At 37.8% G+C, this 25,937-nt stretch overlaps 1 protein-coding gene and 1 pseudogene across 5 annotated transcripts in view; one reads left to right on the forward strand and one right to left on the reverse strand.

The window, feature by feature from the left end:
- Nucleotides 1-25,937, forward strand: part of PKP4 (plakophilin 4) — a 251,341-nt gene that overhangs the window by 14,121 nt on the left and 211,283 nt on the right. The window lies entirely within an intron of this gene.
- On the reverse strand, nucleotides 22,531-23,971 carry LOC150022084 (POU domain, class 5, transcription factor 1 pseudogene; annotated as a pseudogene).

Genomic DNA, 25,937 nt, shown 5'->3' on the forward strand with positions numbered 1-25,937 from the left:
GATATTACTTTCATTTCCCAAACAAGGAAATTGTAAGTAAAAGAGTCAGTGATTTTTAAAGGGTATTAAAATATATTTGTGGTTCAGTTCTATATACTGAAACAAAATAGTTATTATTTAGTAGTTAGTAAAGATTTGGTTAATGAAATATGGAAATTATTTGATGTACAAGAATCTGTGATACTATTTTGGACTTTGCTTAAAATCTCATCAAGTTTTTGTTTTTAAACTATCTTGGTTTTATGTTTTGAAATTTTTAATGAAATTCAGTGAATTCTAATCAATGATCATTTATTTGTGAGGCCCAGTACTAGATGAGGGGAAAGTAATGGAAATGAACATGGCATAATCCCTTTGTTTACATTTTATACTAAGGACATTAACTTTTAGAAGTGATATTATTGTAGCTACTGTGCCTTAGAGATTCTAGAAATATCATTACTGACTAAAGAAAGGCTTGAATGTCTTCATCTGTGTAGTAACTTGAAGTCTGTTGGAGCTTTCTGTTCTTCTCCACTAATTCTATATGCTAAGACTTATAGGGGCAGCAAGGTATTGTCCTCAAGAAGCTTGTATTAAAAATTTTTCATGATTCTGGGGGTAAAGAAGGAAAAAATTGTGCTGAACGTCTTTGATTTGTACTTTTGCTTCAGAAATGAAAATGAAAAACTTCCTAGAACACACAGAAATTTGGCTACACAGAGTAAGTTAACCCACATGTGAAATACAATTTGTATAGTATATAGAGTTTCACCTTGCTTACTAACTACAGGAGAATCAAAGCAGAGTTTTTCCCTTCCCTTATTTTTTTCTTTTAATGCTGACTTATAGAATACAAATTATATTTGATTTTTTTGATTTTTAAATTTTCATAAGCTAGCTTCACAGCAAAAATAAAACAAATGCTGAGATATATAATTTGAGTTGCTTTAAAGGCATGTATCTTAATATTTCATGATTTTATCATTTAACATAACAAATTATGCAATAGCTTATAGTCTTATTTTCCACTGCTTTTAAGAATTTAGGTGATTGACCCTCCTCAAAGGGAAAATATAGGCTGTATCTGGTGTGCAGGTTGGACTCAATCTGATTGTATGACATTAGAACTGGTAGAGTCAGTCTGAGGATAGCTTTTTGTTCACCTTTTTTGGATTCATTTTTAATTTTTTATTTTGTATTGAGCTTCTTAAAGTTTTTTGGAGTAGAGAAAGAAGTGAGGAAGAATACATTTTCACTATTCTTTTAGAAGTCATTTGATAAGATATATTTAAGTTTTGGCTATCTGCAAAATGAGACTGAATAATTTAAGCATGTTTAATTTTTCAGTAATCAGAAGTGTTTAAATGCCTTTGTTAAGTTTAATACAGTATGTTAAATAGAATTACTTTTTGATGACTAGTGCTTCTTTTCTTTGAAATAATGCTTAGTTCAATAAATGTCAGTTAATAGAAGAAGGAAATTATTCTGATTTCATAACTATGAATAAGACTGAAGAAATATTAAAACAAGCATTCATTGATATTTAGGTTGGATGCTACTGCTTCTGTCAAATCAACTAAGAGAAGAGATGAATCTTACTTCCAGCCTGTCTTCTCTCATATGTGTGATGAGCTTCTGTTACTGTAGTGATGTGCACAATTTGAAATGAAGCACAGTTCTTCATGTCAGCACTTAAAGATTTTTTTTTGACAGTGAGCAAAATGTTAGACATTTCAGTGTGAATAGCGTTCACGATCCAGAAAATACAAACAGACAATTTAATTGTTCTTGCTGTAAAAATTAAATCTGATACTAAATTTAACCCAGGAATCTATTCATGTAAGATCTGACCCCTTAAACTTGCATGTCTAAGCAACTACACTGATGTAACATTCAGAAGAAAATTCATGCTAAGTGATTTATAACTTGTCCTCCTAACTTCCTGATTATTATCAACCCTATCCTTTGACTTTCTTGCTACATCCATAACCACGCTCAATTCTTCATCTTTATCTTTTTTTCTTTTTCCTACTAAAGCCCCCTTGTTGGCTATGATTTTTCTCTCCTTCATCTCCCAGACTGAAAGATTCATCTACAGTGGGTGGCTCCATAGTGTTTGGGTGAGAAGGGGCTTAAGCCAGTGGCCTGACTGAAGATTGGGACTGGGGTCTTCATGTTTTTTCTAACAGGAATGCTGTTTTTAAGTTAGGCTGTTCATAAAATAGTGTGACATAGTTATACTGACAGAAATTCCCAGCTCCAATGGGTTTTCACCAGTGTTCTAAGGAAGACTTGGTGGTTTTGTTTGTATCCTTCCCTCAGCAGTTTAAGGCGTGTCTTCCATAGCAGAGATGAGAGAAGGATCCAGGGGGGATTTTGATGTCTCTTACAGTGGCTGCTCTTCCCCCAGGCCTACACCTAGTGGAAGACTGCCTCAGGACTCTGCCAGTCATTTATGTTAGCAGCTGGGGAGGTCCATGGAGAAAAACCTGAGTGTAAAGCCACCTGCCTGTGGCTTTCGGGGGTACTATGTTCTCTTGCTTGCCTAAATTTACCCTTTACTGATATGGTAAAAATTCTAGCTCATTTTTTTAAAACAGCATTTAGCAACATCTGACCCACATAAGCAAGTTTATCCTTGCAGGTCCCTCTCTTTCCTTTATTTCAGGTTAGTTGGTTATAATGAGTTTTCAACTCCAACGGGTTGAAAATATTGTTATTTGGCAGATTGTATAGTCTTTTTGTTACTGTCATCAGGGTGAGATCTCTGCTCTCGCTTCTTTACTCTTAGAAGTATTATGTACTATTTATTATAGCTGCTTTGAAGAGGGTAATCCTTCCACTTGAAATACCAAAACCCCTGGCCCCACTTTTAAATCCTTCTGTTAGAGGATTTTTGATAACCTGTCTTATGTGCTATCTCCCCATCAAATGTGGACTAAAAGTTATGAAACTGACTTTATTCCTTTTCTAAATCATTAGTGCCCGACAGAACTCCCGGCACAGAATGGGTGCTCATTAAGTATTTGTAGTTTGCACTTTAATATAAGGAGGTAGGGCATTTCATTTTTCTTATTGTACTTAATGATGGCAGCATATTTTGTCTGTGTCCTACCCACATCCCATGGCACTTACCACAAATTTATTGTCTTCTGACCCAATAGCTTCCTAATTGCAAGCCCCTGGGACTTGGAGCCTGAAGGCTTTCCCTGCCAAGGGTGATGGGTCAGGTCAAAAGTGCCAAGAAGTTATTATCCCCGGGAGCAACCCTCAACCATTAGCTAGAGGGAACTGGACTGGTACTCCAACTTCTTCAAGCGTTAGTTGTGACATCTCTGAGGTCTGCCTTATGTGTGCTCCCAGAAGTCCTCAGAGGGCATGACACCCATTGCTCACACAGTAAGTTACTCATTAATGCAACCTGTATTGACCTCTTTCTCTAGCCTGTCTCACTTGTTCACCTTCCAAGTCAAGTACTTGCACTGAAGTCCTGTCTTGGGTTCTGATTCCGGTGAATTACAACTCAATAGAGACAATTATAATTCACAGATATTCACCACATTCGAAATAGGTCTATGTATTAGGAACAGTTTACAAAATCAAGGAGACTTGAGTGTATGCAGTCTTATTTTTTTTTTAAGGAATTACAGCTTTCAGTAGATTTTTAAATGGTTGTTTGCTTTTCCCTTCCCCTAAAAAAGTTAGCATAAATTGCAATGAAGGAAAAAAAAAGTTTTTTTCTTTTTCTTGAGTATATCTTATTGATTATGCTATTACATTTGTCCCAATTTTTCCCCCTTTGCTCCCCTCCACCAATCCCCCCACTTCGTTCATGTCTGTGGGTTGTGAGGATTCTCCATTTCATGTATTATCCTTAACATCCCCCTGTCTATTTTGTACCTACCAATTATGCTTTTTAATCCCTGCATTTTTTTCCCCATTCTCCTCCTTCCCGCAGCTGATAACCCTCCAAATTATGTCCATGTCTATGATTCTGTTCCCATTCTGGTTGTTTGTTTAGTTTGATTTTTTAGATTCAGTTGTTGATAATTGTGAATTATCGCCATTTTAATGTTCATAGTTTTGTTCTTTTTCTTAAATACCAGTAAGTCCCTTTAACATTTCATGTAATAATAGTTTGGTGATGGTGATGATGAACTTCTTTAGCTTTACCTTGTCTGGGAAGCACTTCATCTGCCCTTCCATTCTAAAGGATAGCTTTGCTGAATAGAGTAATCTAGGTTGTAGGTCCTTGCTTTTCATCACATTGAATACTGCTTGCCAGTCCCTTCTAGCCTGCAAAGTTTCTTTTGAGAAATCAACCAACAATCTTAATGGGAACTCCTTTGTAGGTAACTCTTCACTTTTCTCTTGCTGCTTTTAAGATTCTCTCTTTATCTTTAACCTTTGGCCTTTTAATTATGATGTGTCTTGGTGTGGTCCTCTTTGGGCCCAACTTGTTTGGGACTCTGTGCTTCCTGGACTTGTATGTCTATTTCCTTTGCCAAATTAGGGAAGTTTTCTTTCATCATTTTTTCAAATAAGTTTTCAATTTCTTGCTCTTCCTCTTCTGGCATCCCTATGATTCGGATGTTGATACCTTTGGAGATGTCCCACATTCTTCTTATACTATCGTTGTCTTTTTGAATTCTTTTTTCTTCTTACTGTTCTGATTGAATGCTTATTTCTTTCTTATGTTCTAAATTGTTGATTTGAATTCCCGCTTCCTCCCCTTTACTGTTGGTTCCCTGTAGATTTATCTTTATTTCATTTAGTGTAACCTTCATTTCTTTCTTTATATTGTTGCCATTCTCAATGAGTTTTTAAGCATCCTCATCACCACTGTTTTGAACTCTGCATCTGATAAGTTGGCTATCCCCGTTTCGTTTAGTTCTTTTTCTGGGGTTTTGTTCTGTTCTTTCATTTGGGCCATATTTCTTTGCCTCCTCAATTTGGCAGCCTCCCTGCGTTTGTTTCTGTGTATTAGGTAGAGCTTCTTTGACTCCTTGTCTTAGTAATGTGGCCTGTTGTAGAGAAGACACCTGTAAATTGTGTGGGCAGAAACTTGTGTATGGGGATGGCTCAGAGAGGGGACAGTGCCGCTGCCTGTCTTCTGGAGGTTTTCCTGACACTCGCCCTGTTTCCTATCACTTTACTCACTTCCCATATGTGACTGGCACCCTTCCAGCCGTTGCCCTGGTACAGAATCCCAGACTGGGTGGGTTTGTGTATGTTTTAAGACTGTGTAGGTCCTTTAAGTGGTCTCCTGAAAATTGGCACTTTCTTCCCCTGCCCTAACCCCTACTGATTTTTACCTCTAGAAGTTATAGGTATTTATCTTCCCAGCACTGGAACCCTAGGCTATGTGGTCTGGCCTGGGGCTTTGATGGCTTGCTCCCAAGGTATCCCTTTTAATTTTTATTCAACACACGTGAATGTGGGACCACTGTGCCTATTCTGTTGCCACCTCTCTGTGCTATACCGCTTCTCTGCTTCTCCTACCCATCTGGATGCATGTGGCTTCTTTGAATCCTTGGTTGTCGGACTTCCATACAGTTCAATTTTCTGACCTTTCTGGGTATTGTTTTGAGGTTTAGTTGTAATTCTCTCTGTGGATGGAAAAGGAGGTGAAGGTGTCTTACCTATGCCTCCATCTTGATGGATAGTCTTTTTTTTTTCTTTTTAACTTAAGACATTAAAGCAATTATTTTCCTTTCAGAGGACTGGAAATCATTGATGAGATCAGGAAATCATTGGGGCATGTTGATAGTCATGTGATAATATCTCAATAAATATTTTTAAAGATATCATTTATGTACTGGTTATCATCATCTACTTGCATGGCAAAAATGTGCTTCATGTCACATTTTACCATTTCTGTACTTTTGAATTGAGACATCCTCTAAAATTTAATTGAAATAAAATAATGTTATTCTTGGATTCAAGAACTGCTATCTTAAATACAGAAAAACACTTTTAAATTGTTTTTTTTATTATAAATATGTTTCATACATTTGTAGAAAAATGTTCAAATGCAGAGAAGCACAAAAGAAGAAAGTAAAACTTACCTATATTTACCGGCATCCAAAGAAGCACTGTTAGTTAGCATTTTGTTGTAAATAATCAAATTCCTTTTTAAATTTTTGGCTACGTAAAGTTAAGCCACAGATATAATGATCACACTTATTTGAGGATAACTGTGAGGATACTGCTGATGAGGTTAATGCTTAGAGAATCAAAAACTTTTGGACCAAGGAAGGATGTTAGCAATCACCATCTGTTGTCCCTTCCATTTACAGGTGAAGAACCTGAGGTCTGGAGAGGTGCTCATTTAGATTCATACACATGCCTGAATCAGAAGGCTAGGTGCCTTCCTTGGTGGTTGTGTCTACAGCCTGGTCACCCTTTGTCAGAAAAATCTTTGCAGGCTGAGTCCTTCACTTGGTGGGTGCAAGATTTTTTCCTGTAGGCCACATCTCTGCTTTACTTATTAAGATAATCAGCATGCTGTTCCAGTCATCACCTTGCTTTAGATTACTGTGGGAGGAGTTATTAGGGACACCGACTTCAAGTTGCGTGGCAGGAAACAATGACAGGTGTGAAGCATCTTTGGAATCCATGTTATTAATATCACTTTTGTCACCCAGTCTCCAAGGCAGATCTAAGTCTCAAAGCTGAGAAGCAGATCTAAGACTTGACCAGAAGCCTAAATCAGATACTGTGTTAATGTCCTAAAGTTATCAGCCAGATCATAAAAGATAAATTGATCTTATTGACAGTTAATATCTCTTTCTGTCATTTCATGGATTAATTTTGTTTGATTTTAGGTTGAGTATTTTTTAAACGTTATATAGTAATTGCTACTTTATGCTTTTATATTTTAGGAAGTATTAAACACACACACACACACTCTCATAGACACATGTTAATGGAATACAGATATAGCACCAGATTTGACCTTAAAATGTCTTCAAAAAAATAGAATCAACCTGTTTTGCATATTCAAAATGTACCTTTTTCTAGAAAATAAATGCATACAATATAATAATTTTTCTTAATGGCTCAAATGTTCAATGTAAAATCAATCAAGTAATTAATCCCTAAATCATTTATTCTTACTGTGTCACCAAAACTCTTCCAGTGGCCCTCTATTCTTGGATTTATTATCTTGATGAAAAGGCCCAACCCACTTCTGCTTCATGGTTATTAGCTGGCCTTAGTACTTTAAGCTTTGGTCTAGTGCATTGTGATGTTGACAAGTAAATGAGAAGCTACTATTTAACAAAATATTAGACTCTAGAAGTTGTCTAAACAAAAATGGTGAGGTGGCAGTGAGTGATGTGCTAAAGAAATTTGCATCAGGATTTGTCTTCTATTGGTGTAATTCAATTAGCTTGCTGTTTCACATATCACATCTTGTGGTTGTTCTATTTAAATCTATGAAGTAAATTGGTGGGGGGATGTATTCATGCTATCTAGCTAACCAATTTAAAAACAATCTCAGGTGACACAGTTGAACCCTGACATGATAGTATTAGTTGGATACAAAAAAAAAATAAAAACAGTCCTGTGAAATGTGGAGTTGGATCATTCCAAGTTTAATGAAGTCACTAAACTAAGCCTGCCTATAAAATTAGCCAGTCACATATTCCAGGAGTTTGGGTGCCAGTTTGGTTATATATACATTTTTTTAAAGTATATTTTATTGATTATGTTGTTACAGTTGTTCCAATATTCTTTCCCCTTTGCTCCCCTCTGCCCAGTACCCACCTTCCCTCCAGCAATCGCACCCACCTTAGTTAATGTCCATGGGTGGTGCATATAAGTTCTTTGGCTTCAGCCTTTCCTATACTATTTCCAACTTCTCCCGGTCTATTTTGTACCAACCGATTATGCTTCTTAATCCCTGCACCATATCTCCATTTCTCACCCTCCCCCCTCCCAGCTGATAACCCTCCAAATGATCCCCATACCTATGATTCTGTTTATTCTGGTTTACTTAGTTGGACTCTGTTTTTATTTTTTAGATTCAGTTGTTGATAGTTGTGAGTTTGTTGTCATTTTAGTGTTCATAGTTTTGATCTTTTTCTTAAGTCCCTTTGACATTTCATATAATAATGGCTTGGTGATGATGAGCTCCTTCAGCTTCACCTTGTCTGGGAAGCACTTCATCTGCCCTTCCATTCCAAATGATAGCTTTGCTGGATAGAGTAATCCTGGTTGCAGGTTGCCTTTCATCACATTGAATACTGCTTTGCCAATCCCTTCCTGCCTGCAAAGTGTCCTCTGAGAAATCAGCTGATAGTCCTATAGGCACCCCCGTGTAGGCGACTCTCCACCTCTCTCTTGCTGCCCCCAGGACTCTCTCTTTATCTTTCACCTTTGGCATCTCAATCATGATACGTCCTGCTGTGGTCCTCTCTGAGTCCAGCTCGCCCGGGACCCTCTGTGCTTCCCGGACCTGTATGTCCATCTCCTTCGCAAAATTTAGGGAGTTTTTCCTCATTTTTTTCAATTCTTGCTTCCTCATTCTGCACTGGTTGACTTTTTTTCTTCCTTGTGTCCTTCCCTTCACCATTGGTTTTGTGTGGATTTTCCTCGTTTCACTTAGCATAGTCTTCACTTCTTCCCTTCTGCATTTGCTGTACTCAAGCATATCTGTCAAGCCTGTGAGCATCTTTATCACCAGTGTTTTGAATTCTGCATCTGTTAGGTTGTCTATCTCATCTGTTAGGTTGGCTATCTCCTCATTGCTTAGTTCTCCCACTGGAACCTTGATTCGTTCCCTGTTTTGAGCCATACTTCTCTGTCTCCTCATTCTGACATGCTCCTGTGTTTGTTTGCCTCCACATCCCAGGTAGACCTGTTGCTCCTGTTATGTCATAAGGGGTAGAGCCTTAGGTATTCATCAGTACAGGGTGACCTGTTTCACCACGTTGTGGCACTGTATGTGGGGGAGGGGTCCAAGAGGGAACAATGCTGCCTGCCCAGCACTCGCCCCTTTTCCAGGCATCTCTGCCACTTCCGCACCAGACTGGCGCCCCTCTAGCTGCTGCCCTGGCCATCGTTCCCAGAGTGGGTAGGTTTGTGGACGTTCTCGGACAAGCAGACTCTGCAGAGAGACCGGCAGTTTCTGCCTCCACCCCAACCCCCACTGGTCTGCACAGTCAGAAGCAATGAGGCTTGATTTTCCCCGGTGCTGGGACGGTGAGCTGCAAGGTCCGGTGAGGAGCTGGGAATGCTCCCCAGGTGTCCCTCCTGATTTTTTAAAACGTGTGACTGCGCTCTCTGCTGGCCTGCCACTACTGCCGCCACCGCCTCTGCTGCCACCATGCCGCATCCTACCACCCCGGCTCCGCCCTTCCTACCTGTCTGGATGAATATTTTTTTATATCTTTGTTTACTGGACTTCCATGCAGTTTGATTTTCTGGAACTTCTGGTTGTTTTTAGTTTTGAGGTTGTATTCCTTCTTAGTTGTGGAGGGAGACGCAGCATGTCTGTCTACGCCTCCATTTTGGCCGGAAGTCTCTATATATACATTTTTTATTTATGAATTCACATTATCCAAATTTGTGTAGTTGTGAGGAACTGTATAACAAGATTATGCTGTATTTTTTTTTTGTTGTTCCATAAAACCTTTTCTTCATATGGTATGAGACTTGTTCATATCCTGAGTTTCTTGGTGACCAGAAACAAATTCAGGATATGAATCAGCTGGTATCTATTAGTTATCAAAGGCGAGCAATAAAATTATCATCAATAATTACAAAAATCTTCAAGTGCTTGTTAGGTATCTCTGATTTAGGAGTACTGACAATGGCCAAATCTTCAGGTCTAGAGTCTGAACCTGACCTTTTGGTTTGGCTTGAACCTCTTTCAAACTCCTAGATGTCTATATGCATAGTGTTGTGCCTGATAGGAAAGACACACATGGGAGCTCAATGCATTTCATAAGCTTTTAATTACTATCTGCCACATTATGTACACCAAAAAGAGGTAGAAAACTTCTTGACAGCAGTAGATGGTGGGCCCAGCTGTTGCAAGGCCACAGGAAAGTTTCTCAAAACTGCTGGTCCAATAGCATCTTGAGCAAGGTACCATGCTTCTTATTAGCTCATTTAGATAAGACTCCCTCCTCACCTTCCCCTCCAAAAAATTTAAAAACAGAAAACGATCTAGGTCAACTCACCTGGATATGTGCTTTTTACAAATATGGAATTGGAAGAAAACCATGCCAGAGTAAATGAACTACTTCACTGCAGCAGAAGTATCACCTTCCGTGCCATTGAAATATTAATTATGTCCCGATTTCTCTGGAAGCCAAGCAGCAAGGGACAGACCATATAAAGAAAAGTGAAGTACCAGTTTTACATCCAGGTTCCCTGAAAATCTGTTGTTATATTGATCAACTAGGGTTAAGATGAGGTTCAATTTCCTGGTAATAATTTCCAATTTAAAAAGAAAAGGTTGAATCTCCATGCCTGCTAAGCTCTAAGGACCAGCTTCTGAGGTATGCAAATAAATAGGTTGATAACCATAATAATGCTTCATATATGTTACCAATAAGCCAGGGACAAAGTTTATTCTCTCAGCTCTTGTGTTCTAAAGAGGAATTTCTGGTTCAAGCAAAAACATTTTCAGTGTTCTAAAATAGACTGGCAAAGGTTGGAGATCTTAAATTTGCAGTTTTGTGTTTGAAAGGGTGTGGTTTGAAGTTTAATCCTGTTAGCTAGAAGATGTGAGGCTGTTGGAAAAAGAAGGCTTTTAGCTTTATTCCAGAATCACTACTTAGGTTACTTTGAGTTTGTTTTTAATTAGGGAATGAGTCAAAAGAATTACTTCTGTACCTTAAAAGTAATCACATTATGTTGTATGTTTTGTTTCTCCCACTCATTGAGTTTCAATATGGTAAGATGAAATGCTCACAAGCAGACAACATACTATAATTTTGACTTTCAAAATGTACTAAACATTTAGAACATTGCCGACAATATATGTGGTCATTAAATTCCTTGTTCTAAAAGGCAGTCACATGTTTTAGAGTTGCTGTACTAATCAAGATAAATGCAATCATTAGTATGTGTCATCTGCCTACTACTGTCCACCGTTTTACTTTGGCAGTACTGTATTTTATCTTTTTCTATTAAGTAGCTTTGTAAATATTTTGATTGAATTATCTAAGCTATTAGCAATGGCTTAAACCTTAATCAACATGATGAAGCACAAACAATGTATGAATTACCTACATTATATTTTGGTAGTTGTCAAAAACATAATTTGAACTTTTGGACTAAATGCAACTGGTGATCACTAATGGTCATAAGACTTTTTGTTTAGGGTTTTAGGTAATATTTCAAATATAGAAAAGTATACAGAGTAACGTAATGAACACTGGTGAAACTATCCTTCAAATTTAAGAACTCCTGTTTTACCGGATTTGCTTAGGGGTTCTAAAGTTGGTGTTTATTCTTTTCATTACATTTTTATTTTTACTACATTTATGTATTTTTATAAATATGGACTTTTAAATGCTGAAAATTTTGTTATGATTGATTTCCTGTGTCTGCTTCCCCCCTCTTCGCATTAGAGTTAGTAAGTTCCACCCACAGAGTGCTTTGTCAGGGACTTGTTTCCATTACTTTTCTAGGCTGGGTTCCCAAGCCAGCATTCTCCAGGAGTTTTTTATTATTTTTCTTTTTCCATTAATAGGAGTTACTTAAGCAGCATTATTTTTTTCAACCCTCTATGCTCTCTATCAATGTAGATGCTCATTAGCTAATTTTTAAATGCAGCATAATTCTTAAATTTTATTTTTCATTGACATATTTATTTTTAAGCTTCCATAGGCACTTTGACATTTTTGTACTTAAAAGAAGACTTGAGATATTTATTAATTTGGAAAATAAATTCAGTGAAAAGCATCCATTTTAAGAGAAAAAACTTTATTAACTTCCAACAGGTAGTAATTTTGTTCTGTCATTGCTGACAGCAGAATAAGAGTTTACGAATATTAATTACTCTTTTATCTATTATTTAGTCTTTGACTTTGTGACCGAAACAAGTGGTCCTTTATTTTCCCGAGCCATGAAATAGAAGTGTATTTCTAAAGACTTTATGATTTCTCTTTCGGGTTTATGCAAATTTTGTACTTCCCTGTTCTTTTCCTTTGTATCTTTAAGGAGAGAAATTGCAGTCCATTTCTCATGTTTACTTGATTTAATGTCGAAACCCAAAACTCAGGGCTTACCCATAACTTGGCTCCACAGTTTTGACTCAGTTCTAGTGTCAACCAGGGTTGCTTTGTGGCTTAAATCTTCCTTTCTCGGATTTGTCCCTTGTCATCTGAGGAGGAAGTCAGAAAGAAAGGGACTCAATCTTTCTTCTCAAACTCTAGCTCAGAACTGCTACTGCTTCACGGAGAGAGACAATTACAGACTCATCCTGTATCTCTAGGTCAGGAAGGTGTAACTGTCCTATTCGACTCAGAAGTCAGTGCCAGCTCAGAGGTTTTACTGATTTCTGTGGAATGTTTTCTTCTTTTTTTAATTTTTTTATAATTTGTTTATTCTTTATTTTTAGAGAGAGGGGAAAGGAGAAAGAGAGGGAGAGAAACATCACTGTGTTCTTGCTTCTCACGCCCCCAACTGGGGACCTGACATGCAACCTAGTAATGTGCCCTGACTGGGAATCGAACCAGCGACACTTGGCTCGCAGGTGTTTTCTTCTTAATTTTAAGTAACTAGCAATCTTTAAAATTTGCATCCTATAGTAGCAGTGATTTTCAACTAGTGTGCATGCAGCAAGAGGCACACTGAAAAAATTTTAATACATGCAGTATCTGACTATTTAGGGGTACTGACCTCTTTTCCCTTAGATTGTCAAATAAAAAAATGACAACCGCCTACACAGCAATAAACATCCAATGTGAATGAATCAATATTATACCTATTTTTTTGTTAGATCAGCAAAATATATACTTCATGGTGTGCCACAAAATTTTTGTAATTAGTTTATGTGTGCCACGAGATGAAAAAGGTTGAAAATCACTGCTATGTAGAATCTTTGTTTACAAATAATATCTTTTTACACAAAATTATTTCTTAAAATGCCAGTATTTCTTTAGAGTAAACACATCCCAAACATATTTAAAGAAAAATTATGTAAATAGAAAATTAATGAACTTTTAAAGGCAAAAATATAAGTGCTTTATAAAATTGAGATATGATTCACAAACCATAAAATTAATTCTTTTTTGGGGAGGGGCGTTAGGCAGTGGGTTTATTGAGGGAAAAGCGGGGGAGGGGAGAGGCAGCTCCTGGACAACTCAAGGGCCCGTAGGAGCAAGGGGAATGGGGAACGGGGACTCCCGGTCCTCCTCGTGGGCCCATAGGAGTCCCCAAATTCATTCTTTAATGTGTACAATTCACTAGTTTTTAGAACATTTACAAAGTTGTGCAGTCATCACTATCTGATTGCAAGACATTTTCCTCACCCCCCAAATAAACACTGTATCTGTTGGCAGTCATTACCTATACCCCCCACCCCACCCCCCAGTCACTGGGAACTACTAATTTAGTGTCTCTATAGATATGCCTATTCTGGACATTTCATATAAATAGAATTGTACAATATGTGTACTTTTGTGTTAGGCCCCTTGTGCTTCACATAATGTTTTCAAGATTCATTCATGTTTTGGCATGAATTGGTAATTCCTTTTTATGACTGAATAATCTATTATGGATATATTACATTTTGCTTATCTAGTCATCAGCTGATTAACATTTGGGTTGTTTATGTGTTTGGGTATTAAGAAAATGCTACTATGAACATTTTTGTGTATTTTTTCTGTAGACATGTTTTCAGTTCTTCAAGGTACACACACCCAGAGTGAACTGCTGGGTAATATGATAATTTTATGTTTAATTTTTTTAAAAAACTGCCAAACTGTTTCCAAAGCAGCTGCACTGTTACTTTCCCACCAACAACATTTGAAGGTTCCAGTTCTTTCTCTGTATTCTCACCCCAACTTGGTATTGTCGGTCTTTAATTACAGCTTTTCTAGTGGGTGTAAAATGATAACTCATTATAATTCCGATTTACATTTTCCTAATTTAGTCAGTTGAGCATATTTTCATATGCTTATTGTTTATTTTTATATGTTTTTTGAAAAATGTCTATTCAAATGTTTTGCTCATTTTTAATTGCTTTATTTCAATTGTTTTTATTAAAAATACTATAATTACTTCTGCACAAAGAAAAATTTCTAGGAGGTAATGATAATGTATGAGTAAAATACGTGACTGCCTGATAGCACATAAAAATAACAAAACTAATTATACAAATGAACATTATCCACCATCTGTATTACTGAAATGGTGCCAAATTGGTTTATAGCCTTAGTGTCAGATATTAAAACATTATTGTTAATGTTGGCGATAGTTTTATTCTACTTAGAGTAATATCAGTAAAGTTTATAGATATGTTAACTGTGGTCTGTTATGCCTTAATTATCTATCTGTGCTAATATATATCCACTAGCCACATTTTGCTATGTGAGTTTAAATATAAGTTAATCAAAATTTTAAAAGCTCAGTTACTCAGTCATCACAGTAGCCACATTTCAAGCGCTCAATAACCACACATGGCTAGTGCCTACCTACCATACAGGACAGTACAAATATACATTTTCATCTTCACAGAACATTCAGTTGGGTAGTGTTGGTTTAGATTTATTTTATTGAAGTTTCTTACTCTACGGAAAATATCAGTGGGATTAAAAAAACTTTTTTTTAACCCAAGTTACCTCTGTTGAAATAGCAACTTTAGAATATTGGATGGCAGTATACCCATTCATATTATGATATTTCTGTTAACATTGTCCTTTATGTGTACTTGATATTTATTTGTAGCAATTTTCTTAACACCTCACCTCTAAAGTTATATGCAGTATAAAGCTTTTTGGAATTCTTAAGGTTTAGCCTGTACACAGACCAATTAATTTTTAAAGTAGCTTTTCCCCATCCAGTATGAAAATAGTAAATATTAGCAAATAGTTCCTAAAGTTAAGACTACAAAAGTAGCCATTTGACCCATCTCAAAGTCACCAGTGAAGATCTGTCTGTTCATTAGTGTGTCTTTAGAAATAGCTATAACTTGAGTTGGGAAAGTTGGTATCTTTTGAAAAGTTGAGATAAAGTTTAAGGATCTATGATTGATTTTCTTTTCTTTCTTTTTTTAATTTTTTTATTATTTTTGGTTTGTCCATTTCTCATGGTGGAGCTAGGTTTTTTGCCCTCAGTTAACTTGTTCTCTTTTTTTGTTAATTTTTCTCAATGCTCCATAATTTCTGGTGCCATTCTGAGACTTCTTGATCCTTTTTCTACTTTTTACTTTCTGTGAAACCAGTAGATTGCTCTTGAGGTCATGTATTTTTGTTTTTGTTTTTATCATTTGTCCTTTCATACTGTTCTTATACTGTTGAGGTTTGTATCCTCAGTTTGTAGTACATGATATCTGATCATTCATAATAAATTTCATGAGGCAGTAGAGTCACCTGGACATTAATTAGCTGTAGGTGGGTATTAGTGACAAAATACAGGGTGGGGCAAAAGTAGGTTTACATTTGTGAGTACGTGAAACAGACTTTATTGTTGTATTATTCTTTATTAATTATTGTATTATTTTCCATATGAACAACTGTAAGCCCGCTTTCTCCCCATCCTGTATGTAACATAATATTTTAGAGACTGTCAATGTGGCAGGTTCGAAATTAACATTTTGTGCATGGAGGTAGTGTTTGAGGAACCTGCTATCTGGAAGAGTGTCTTTTGTTTGTTTTTTGTTGGTAGTATTTTGAAACTTTTATGAAGTCCTATTTAAAAAAAATACTATGGGTAAAGTTGATATTGTTTTTAACTATTGAATTTATTAACATTTATTACAACCAGATGAATTTGTGGAATTATGATCTACTTTAAGAATTTATATGGGTAAAATTAGGAGATAGAGAAATTAACAGATAATCTGAAAGATACTAGTTTTCATCAGAGTTCTGCCAAATATTTTAAAACTGCCAGTAAAATTTATTACTAGCTCTCTGAATTTTATTTTCTAATCTGTTAGACAGCCTGACTGATGAATCTGTAGTATATGTGTGAAAATTAAAAAGTAAGCATAATAAGAACATTAGTCGTTGCACAGTTTTCAAAGCATTTTGATACCAGCCTAATTGTGTATCAATTTATTTGCCTTTGAAAACTGAAGCATTGAGGTTCTTCTGTCTCCATTGCTGTCTTGGTTTGGCAGATATGTTAGAGATGTTTTATAGTTCAAGGGCTAGCATTTCTTCTTAATATATATATTGTCTATTCTTAAGATTTTTCTTTCTTTTGTTTGTGCACACTGACCTTTTAATGACTAAACTGACTGGTCCATATTGGATATGCATGTATATTCCTTTTTCAAAGAGGACCTAACCTAATAAGGCCTCTGGTGTATGATAAAGGTGGTGACAATTGACTTTATATCAACTGACATTTTAGAAGGTTGTAATAAATGGACTTTCCTCCTTTATAAGTAGGTTGTTAGCTATGGAGCTATTATTTGAAACGTAGTTGTAGGTATGTGCAGTAAACAGAAGATTGCCTAGTTCTATAAACACTTAAAAACCTCTAATAAGTGGGATGCCAGCACAGCTCCACATGGGCTTGTTAGAAGGGAGTGCTTACAGTAGGAAAGTTCTGCAATTGCCAATCAGAATAAAAGATACTAAGATATTGTTACTGTAAACCATCTGGCCTAACATACTTATATCTCCTCTCAGTGTACCTCACTCAGTTGTCCCCAAGTGCTAGCTCTTTAAAAAGGGGAAAAAAAATTCCATTTGATAATATCACTTCCGTATTTACATGGCTTAGCATTGCTCTGCGATCAAGACTGAAAGCCTGACCATGACCTACAAGGCCTTGTGTAACCTGCTGCCTTCTACAATAGAGCTGCCAAACTGGCAGCCTGGCCTGTATACAAATCCTGATTTCCAGCTTCTCTTAAAATAATAGTTGTTGTTTATTGAGTGCTTATTTGTGGCCAGGAACTACTCAAAACATTATAAAATGTTTGCAACCCCACAAGCCAGGTATTATTAGCCCTTTTTTTACAGAAGAGGATGTATAGAAATACATAGCAGTGAAGCATATCATCTAGAGATACACAGCTAGAAAGTAACAGCACCGGAATTTCAGTTTAGGCCATTTAATCCTAGACCTCATGCTCTTAACCACTCACTCTGCTCCCTGAGATAGGCTGTCAATATAACCAGTAACACCACTGTTCATAATTTTACGTTTAGTTTTAGAATTATTTGTTGAAGTCTCTCCTCCCCTACAAGATTTAAGTTCCGGGAAGGAGGAACTGTGTCTTTTCTCCTTTCATCATTGTGTTTTTGGAGTTCATTACAATCTGACATGTAATAAGGTGGTTAATGTATATTTTTTGAGTGAGTAAGTGAAAGTCATTTAATGTGACCCATCACTGCGCTTTAACATGAAACCAGGCCCTTTTATAAGTAAAAATATTCAAGCCTCTGTTATCATCTGTAAAATGAAGGACTGATATTGAAATTTCTATAAAGCATGTTGGAATCTAATTAAAAAAATATGTAAGTTTGTAATGGCCAAAGATTTGCTTTTGTACTTTTGTTTTGATTACGAGTATGAAAATAGGTATTAATTAGCTTCTGTTTAGTAACATCCATCCATAATGTCAGTAATTAAAATACATTGGCATATGTAATCTAATTAAAGTTTACAGTAATTTAATTTATTTAAAACTTTTAAACAACATTTATACTTTGTTACAGAAAGAAAATGTGTATTCTGAGTTTGGCTACATTGAATTTTTTTATTTTAATTAAACATGTAATCATTAATAGTGGAGTTCAAACTAAAAGAATTACAAAAATAGAATTTGATAAGGAGAATTGGGTTTTATAAATAAAGCATGATAAATAAATCTTTGCTACATGCCAAACTGATTTTGGGAAGCAGTCTAGAAAGACACTTGAAAGATGTACCTTTGTGTATTATCTGCAACAAACAGGCTGTTGCCACGTAATACAGAATAACAGTGACTGATGGTTTCTTTTGAGCATGAACAGTTTGAAGCTGGATCATAGGCAGTAAAACATGTGAGTCCAATGGCATTCTTTGTAGGTTGAATTAAGACTGTTTGACCAACAATCATTTTAATCATAGCTCTGCATGCAAAGAATCATTATGGTCAGAAGTATCTTCCTTGTGGCTTCTATATAACTTCATAGTCATGTACCTATTTCTAGCCCTGTGATATTTCTTATGAAATGTTACACCAACATCCATATATAAAATTTAAGGATATAATTGTAAATAAGGGGTGGGGGCGTAGCTGCCAGGACATGGAGTTTTATCAAACAATGATTCAACCTGTAGTATGATGTCAGCTTTGTGTGATAGTTAAAAATAATTACAAATGACATACTGAAACCTTAAGGTCTTAAATAGAATGTTTACAACTGGCATAAACCTTGTTTAAAGCGCATTTGTAAAAACCATTCAGTGGTTCTCTATATTTTATCATTTGCTAGTTGTCTTTACCACAGTCTTTGGAGATATATAATATAATCAATATACAGTTTATAAACCAGGAAACAGACCAGGAGAAGTCTGTGACTTGCCTAAGATCTCACAACTGGTACGTAATAGAAACAGAATCCAAACCTTAGTTTTTCAATATAAAAAGGAAAGGCCTCTGTTTGACCATACTCTTGCTCTGAGTTATTGTGAGAGATGTCATATATAAAAAACACCTATGAATTTAGAATTTTGGTTTATTTGGGTATAATGTTTATATAATTGTTCAGTTTAAATTTAGATAGACTTGTGCTGAAAGATTTTGAATGTTAGAATAGTTTATGCAAATAGAATTACACACTTTAAAAATAATGTTTTATTTATTTATTTTTAGAGGGGAAGGGAGGGAAAAAGAAGGGGAGAGAAACATCAAAGTGTGGTTGCCTCTCGCATGCCCCCAGCTGGGGACCTGGCCTGCAACCCAAGCATGTGCCCTGACCCTGAATCGAACTGGTGACCTTTTGGTTCTCAGGCCAGCACTCAATCCGCTGAGCCACACAAGCCAGGACTACACACTTTTTTCTTTATACCATTTTTCATCACTGAATAAGGACATTGTATATCCACTGCTGGACACAATCCTGGCTCATAGGGACTCAGTGGTGTTGAATGAATGGAATGGAATGGGAAGGGAAAGAAAGGAAAGAAAAAATTAATTTTGTAAGTGTTTTTGTCTTATTTTTTTTTAATGTGTTTTATTGATTATAATGTTACATTTGTCCCAATTTCCCTTCCCTCTTCTCCCCTCCACCCGGTGGCCCCCCTCCCTCCCGTCGTCCCCCCCTTTTAGACCATGTCCATTAGTTGTGCATATAGTTCTTCTCAACCTCTGTCTATTCCATTCCCTCCTACCATGCTCCTTAATTCCTATATCATCTCCCTCCCTCTCCCCCTTCCCCCTCCCTGCTGACCTCCCACCAATATGCTCCCCATACCTATAGTTCTTTTTCCACTCTCATTGCCTGTTTAGTTTGCCTTTGTTTCAGTTTCCTAGCTTCTGTTGTTGTTTCTTGTGATGCAGTTTTCATTTTAGTGTTCATAGTTTTGATCCTCCTTTTTCTAAACCAGTCCCTTTAACATCTCATATAACAGTGGTTTGGATCTAATGAACTCTTTCAGTTTTATTTTGTCCTGGAAACATTTTCTCTGCCCTTCTATTCTGAATGACAATTTCGCTGGATAGAGTATTCTTGGCTGTAGGTTTTGGATTTTCATTACTTTGAATATTTCTTGCCAGTCCCTTCTTGCCTGCAGGGTCTCCCTTGAGAAGTCAGCTGATAGTCTAATTGGGACCCCTTTGTACATGATTCTTTTCTTCTCTCTTGCTGCTTTTAAGATTCTCTCTTTATCTTTAACTTTTGACATTTTGATTATAATGTGTCTTGGGGTGGTTCTCCCTGGGTCCAGTTTTTTTGGAACTCTCTGTGCTTCCTGGACCTGTAAATCTATTTCCTTCCCCAAGTTTGGGAAGTTCTGCTTTATTACATTTTTACTTAATTTTTCAATTTCTAGTTCATCTTCTTCGCCTTCTGGCAAACCAATGATTCTTATGTTGGGCCTTTTATAGCTGTCCCAGAGGTTTCTGATCCTCTCATCATTTTCCTTGCTTCCCGTTTTTTCTCTCTGCACTGGTTGACTGTTTGTTCCTTCTCTGTGTTCTGGTTTGTTGATTTGAACTCTGGATTTTATTTCCTCACCATCTGTCTTGTATGTGGTTTTGTTCCTTTCAGTATGAGTGTTTTTCGATTCTTTCTCATCTTTTTCCAGGTCTTTTGTGAATTCTATAAGCCACCTGATAACAATGGCCCTGAACTAAGCTTCTGAGAGGTTTCTTATTTGTTCATCTGTCAGATTCTTCATCTGTTGCCTGGTGAGCTGCACCACCGGGGTTTCTATAGTTGTCTGCCTCATTTTGACAGATGCGTTTTGTTTTCTTGGGCCGGCTATAGGGGGCAGTGCCTGTGTACTCGTCACGACCCAGCGACCGGCAGCGATCCGCAACCTTTTTTGCCACGCTGTGGTGCTTTGTCGTCACAATCCAGTGACCGTTGCCTGTCCGCAACCTATTTCGCAGCCCTGTGGCGCTTTGTGTGGGGGCGGGGGTCCAAGATGGATTCACACAGTTATTCCGCTAGGAGACCGGGATCCGTCCTCCCTCCCTCTGGGCCTCACTGTTCGAGGCGATGTGGTGGCTGCCTCTCCCAGCGTTGGGGTCGCGAGCCGCCGGGGTTTGACTGCAGCCAGGATTGTCCTCCCTGCCACTGGGATTGTTCTCCCTGCCGCTGTCCCTGGTGCTGCCGCAAACAGCACCACCCACTTTCGCTCTTCCTACCTGCCCAAAGGGCGCCGCTGGTTTATAACTTCATACGTTTGGCTTCCGTGTAGTTTTATTTTCTGGAATTTCTAGTTATCTTTTGTTTTGAAGTAGTTGTATTCCTCTCTAGTTGTAGAGGGAGACCGAGTGTGTCCGTCTAAGCCTCCATCTTGGTCGGATGTCCGTTTTTGTCTTATAATACAAGCTTTCTTGAGAATAAATATAGTGATGAAATATATCATAAAATAAGTAGAAGACTCCTCAGATGTGCCTAAATCATAAATGAAATGTTGATTTGTTTGTTCAGTTATGGAATCATTCACTTCAGAATTCATTCCATAGAATCAGACCATAGTCTAGGTAGGTAGACCCTTCTTTTTTTTTCTTATTTCTTCCCTCTAAACCCACAGATTTTATCACTGCCACTTACTAACTTAGAACCATTGGTCTGTGTGATCTTACAGTAGATTTTTATACCTTCCTATGAAACCAAATTATAAAAGTATTTTTTAGTGAGAGCTGTAAGATACAGGTATTGTATAAACTTAATTGTATGAAAGCTTAATTTAACAAGAATTTGCTGAGCCTACTATGTACTAGGGGCATCTTCTCCTTTTAGCACTCACTAACTAGCACACCTTATCCCTGCTAGAATTCCTTCAACTTCTCAACACTTTGTTTCCTTTAAAAGTGACTGTTAATTTGGTCTTACGACTACTGAGGCTTTTTCAGAGATGGTACCATTCTGCATTCTCATATATACAATGTGCTCTTTTCCTTATTTTTCCCAATATTGATCTCCCACTTCTAAAGAATATGAAGAAGCATTCACAAAGAAGGGATCTTCCCCAGCTGTCTCGACTGTTTGACACTCAATGTCTTATTTATATCTAGGTATTCAGTGTATGGTAGTACATGATGGACAGCTTTTAACATAGCCCCCAGTGATCCTCACCCTTCTGGAATTCATGCCTTTGTAGAATTCCTCTCATTGAGCCTGGTGTAAATTGATTAACTTCCAATGAAGAGAATATTTCTTAGGATTATGTAATGTCACTTCCAAGAATAGCACTGTTATCAATATTGTGATTCTTGATAGCATTGGTGAAAGAATTTAAAATCTGCTCCTGAGCCAGGGAAATTATAAAGCCTGTGACTATTTAAAAAGAGCTGTTCAAAGAATATCTGGAAACAGGAACAGGTGAGCAAGACACTGTGCCTTCAAGAGAAGGCTTTTCTTCGTTTCTATTGACTGTCTTAGTGGCCTTGGAGAACACATTGCATCTCTCTGAGCCATTATTTTCTCATCTCTCCAGTGGATGGGGTTGAATTTGAGGATTTTGATAAATCTCTCTCTTTTTTATTTTTTATTCTACCTACTGTGTCCCAGGCTTCTTTAAATCAAAGTGATAAGTGATGTGGAGATTAAAATCAAGAGCATCACTGAATTTCATCTTCCCTCCAACCAGTTCTCCAAACTCCATGTCTCCCACCGATTGTGTTCCCAGTTCCGTAGTGAAGTAAGAACTTAATCCCAAAGCCCTGGAATAACTCTCAGGGTCTTTTCCCTAGCTCTCCCCTTTCCTGGGAATGGCAGGCACCTCAGTTTGAATGCATGGGCGAGGAGAGCCCAGCATAGTGACAGACACAGAGAGAAAGGTTTCATTTTCAAGGAAAGGGACTGAGAACTATAGCCTAGTGATGTGAGAGCTCCCATAGCCTGGGGTACCCAAATGGGTCCCTGGTGCCAGAGGAAAGGAAACTGTTCTCTCTGAGAATAGAGGCCTGGAAGCCTCAAAATCTTCTGGTTGAGAACAGTGACTGCTTGATTGTTTGCCCTCTGAAGACAGTTGCAGAACCATACTCAGAACCAGGTCCTTCTCCAGCCCAAGCTTCTAGGCACTGTGGCTGATCTCCTGCTGGGTGGGCTTTGGGCACTGAGCGAATATGTTCTCTGGGTTGCTTCTGAATCACTTCTTGATACTCATTTGCTTTCTCTTTCAGGCCTGCGCACGGGCCTCTGTTTTGCATATCTACTGTAGATTCTGGTTGTGGTCAGCTTCCTCCACCCCCTTCCATAGCAGGTGCCGCAGTTTACACATGTTCTTCAAACTGAGCTGCAGAGCTTCGGAGCAGCAAATGGTCGTTCAGCTCAATACCTTCCCAAAGAGAAAACCTCCAAGGCGAGCCCCACATTGGTCAGGGTATATACCAGGGTGATCGTCTTCTGCTTCAGGAGCTTGGCATATTGCTCCAGGACTTTCTGCAGAGTTCTCATGTCCTCCTTGGGATTTGGCTCCAGCCTCTCCTTGTCCAGCTTCAAAGCCGCCCCAGGCAGGGCAGCCCAGGGCTTGGGGGAGGCCCCCTCGGAGTTGCTCTTCATCCTGGCTCCCGCCTCTCCCTCAGGCTGGGGGGTCTCCAGACCACCTTGAGGTACCAGCCCCATTCCAGCCTGAGGTCCACAGTAGGCCATCCCCCTGCAGAACTTGTATGGGGACACAAAAGAATCCCCAACACCTTGGCCCTGGGGCGAAGCCTCAGACCAATTCCCTACCCACTGGGAGGGCCTTGAAAGCTCAGCCAGGTCCCAGGGTCAACGCAGCCTGGCTTTGGCCCTCCTGGCCCATCGCCTCTACCGCCATTGGGGGCGAGAAGGCAAAATCAGAAGCCAATGTCCCACCATGAGAAGGATGGTACCCCAGGCTGGAGCCTGGTGAAAGGAGGGGTCTCCAGGGCACTGATCTTAATAAATCTCTTCAGTTTACTTCCTCTACACCCAGAAACCTAAGATTTTGCTTTTTAATTAAGTAATTTAAAACAAAAACAAAAGTTTCATCCAGATACAGTAAAGCTATTTTTTCCTTCAGAAACCATGTATTTTAGCTATGAAATTTATGTACCATCTCAAATATTCCAATATTATATATCACTGGATATTCACATATACAAACTTCTCCTTTTGAATTACTGTTTACAGTAACTTCTTAGAGTTACATTTCTTACAGCCATGAAGGCAGTTTTAATGTAATTGAACTATCCTAATCTTTTTGAGTTTGTGTCTGACAAATCAGTTTTCTGAAGCTAAAAATTCCTTGTTAGGTGAAAATGATATGTGTCCCTTTCTCTACACCAAAGGTTTTTTTATCTCCAGCAACAACTCCCCCCCGCTCCTTCCCCGCTGCCCGCCACCCCTGGCCATCTTGAGTTCCTCTGGTGTGCCTGCTGGAACCAGCTTCTATACTCTAAAATGTTTCTGGTATCGGGCTCAAAATGTTGGTTCCCCTGACCCTTGGCCTCCTGCCTTAACTCTTAGCTGGATACTGGATGTAGGTAGATGGATTTTTGCCAAGAGTCCCTTCCCTCTCAGGTTCAAAGTTTATTAACTTTTTTTTTTTAATATCAGTATCAGAAACTAAATTCTACTCATCACATTTAAGCCCTATGTTATTCATGTGGCTTACAAAATTTTCTTGCCATTTGGAATCGAGAAATAATTTTTAAAGTTGTTTATCAAGTAAAACAAAAGTGTATGATAAAAACATAATTATGTCTAGCAAAACATTAACAAGATATAGTAGGAAGAAATTAAGGTTAGGGGAGTCTGGATTCCTCAGGTCTCACTCTAGTGCTGATGGCTCTAAATCCTTGGCCACAACCTTTTCTACCCCACCCCATTCCTACCCTTCTTTGGAAAAATAACTAACAATGTAAACCATTCTTCTTTAGCTGCTGGTCATTATTAAGGAAACAAGAGAAATCTGGTCTTCCAGTTTCATTTTTAAATAGGCACATTAGAGATGCTAGATTAAACAGTTGGATATACATGAACTGTTTTTAGTCAATTTAAGAGTGTGGAAATCATTAATACCAGATGGCATCTACCTAGGATTTTGGAAGGGTTAAGTTGGTGTATCTGTAGCTAAAATGTGTGAATTTAGCTTATGAACAGTTACTGTGCCCACAGATTGGTTGGTGCCACTGTGAACGTGTTGACGCAAAGGAATTTAGAGCATTTGTTGTCTGGCTTTCTTTCCTGCTAGGTTTCTGGCACCTCGGTGACAACAGACATGGTTACCAAATCAAATTTTAAAAACTTCAGAGGGAAAGCAAAAGTGATATCTCCAATGACGAACATATTTACTGGAATTTTTTGAGGGGGTTAAAAGCTACATATGTAAATTAGACGTATTTTTCATAGACTTTCAAAAAACCTATAACAGATATTCACTTTTAATGGCTGTTTATAAAAATACTGTTGGGCTGTAAATGGTGAGAACGTTTTACCTGTCGTAGGTGGTTGAAGTGTGGAAATGGGAAATGCCAGGTCGCAGTAAGACATCTCCTCTTCCTCAGTCCCTGTTTTCTGCTCAGCTCCCCACACCCCTGCTGTTTTTCTCCCACTGCTCTGCTCAGGCTTTGCTGGTGAAGAAACATTTCCTAATGAAGGGTCTTCACACATCATCTTGCCCAAGCAGCACTTAACCCAGTTGACTACCCCTTTCTTGGTGAATTTCCTTTTCTTCCATGCTGTTAGGATGTGTCTGTGTGTGTGTGTGTGTGTGTCTCCTTTTATCTTTGTCTCCTTTTATCTCTCTGACTCCTATTTCTTAAGTCCTATTTATAGCTGACTACTTTCCTCCTGCTTATTTTTTTTTAATTACGTTTTCTCCCCTAATAAAAGTGTTATTTATATTTACAGTAGAAAATATGGAATAAGAAAAAGGGTAGACTCTCCAAAATTTCACCACTTAGAAACAGTGTTTTGGCCTTCATTCTCTGTTGCTGTGGGATCATGCTGCATAAATAGTCTTTATACATAGCATTCTAGTTTCTCCCTACCTAATAATATGAATTCACTAACAATTTTTAATGTTGACACTGTTTCAAATTTTAAAAATTGTTTTAAATTAATATGCAAGTAGTTAAAGTCAAATAGTACCAAAAGACAGATAATAAATAGTCCTTTGATTCCCCT

The sequence above is a fragment of the Furipterus horrens genome, unplaced genomic scaffold (genome assembly GCF_987537825.1).
Source record: "Furipterus horrens unplaced genomic scaffold, mFurHor1.1.pri manual_scaffold_1, whole genome shotgun sequence".
NCBI classification, from domain to species: Eukaryota; Metazoa; Chordata; class Mammalia; order Chiroptera; family Furipteridae; genus Furipterus; species Furipterus horrens.